The sequence below is a fragment of the Silene latifolia genome, chromosome 6 (genome assembly GCF_048544455.1).
Source record: "Silene latifolia isolate original U9 population chromosome 6, ASM4854445v1, whole genome shotgun sequence".
Lineage (NCBI taxonomy): Eukaryota > Viridiplantae > Streptophyta > Magnoliopsida > Caryophyllales > Caryophyllaceae > Silene > Silene latifolia.
In genome coordinates, this window is record NC_133531.1 from 32,841,675 (window position 1) to 32,842,807 (window position 1,133).

Here is a 1,133-nt window from a genome sequence, read left to right on the forward strand (position 1 = left end):
AACACAACTAAACTAATCAGCAGCAAGGCACATGACTAATCTAATTATGCCAACAGACTTTGTTCAATTAACTACAGCAATGCACAAGTTAATTAACAGGCCTGGAATCAAATACAGCAAAGCACAAGTTGAATTTTGGTTGAGAGAATTCTCAAGGTTAATTTTCATTCATCAAAATCTGCTGAATTCAGTAGAAGCTTGTTCCTTATATAGGCCAGCTTTAGGTTACATTTTGTGTACACATGTTCATCCAAGGTCTAACAATGCATCTAGGAAGTACACAACTTATATTAATATATTACTAAAGAGGTCAACTAAGGTAAAACATAGGTTAAAACAGGAGAAATTCAGGTTGTCAGTACTCCCTTTTATTCTATTCTGGTGTAGGTCATTTGCGGCTTGCCTTTCTCTATAATTTCAGAGCCTCTAGTTGCTTTTAAATTCAACAACAAAAAAAGAGACGTTGTTCTTGTGGTATTCTTTCCAAAGGCCTCGAATCTATGGCTTGGTCATTGCCTGATCAAATAAGGAAACTGTGACAGTGACATTTCATCTACCATTGCTTTATTATTTGATGCTAACTGAGCTGCTTAACTACTTTGTTAACCCTAGATTTTGATGGGTGTTGCTGGGCAGCTATCAGTTGGCCAGATTGGCAACTGGTAGCTGGACCTAGTGAAACTCGTAGGGACTTGAGCTGGACCTGATTTAGGCTGAGGTTGGCTGGAGCCTAAGTCAGGGTCAGGATTGTTAGTGCCCCCTTGATCAGCTCCTATTGCAAAAGTTTGTTCAAAATATCTGTGGTAAATCATATGATTATTTCCGCTCATATGGGGAGTAGTGGCTTGACATGTTAGCATGTGCATATTGCCTTAGAGGCTTGGGAGCGGTCTTCGCCGTAGTTGTCGCTACTTCTTGTTGTCTAGTTTTTTACTCTTTATTAGACTCCACTTTCATCTTCAATTTGGTTGTACTTATTCGGGATTATTATTTGAATCCCTTAATTTGTAACCTAATTATTTAACTACAACTTATCTATATTAAATCGCTTTATTTCGTTTGTTCGCACTACAAACTTGGAAAACCAAGTCATGTGACATCCCCATGGGTTAGGATGGCGTAAGGGAAGGCTT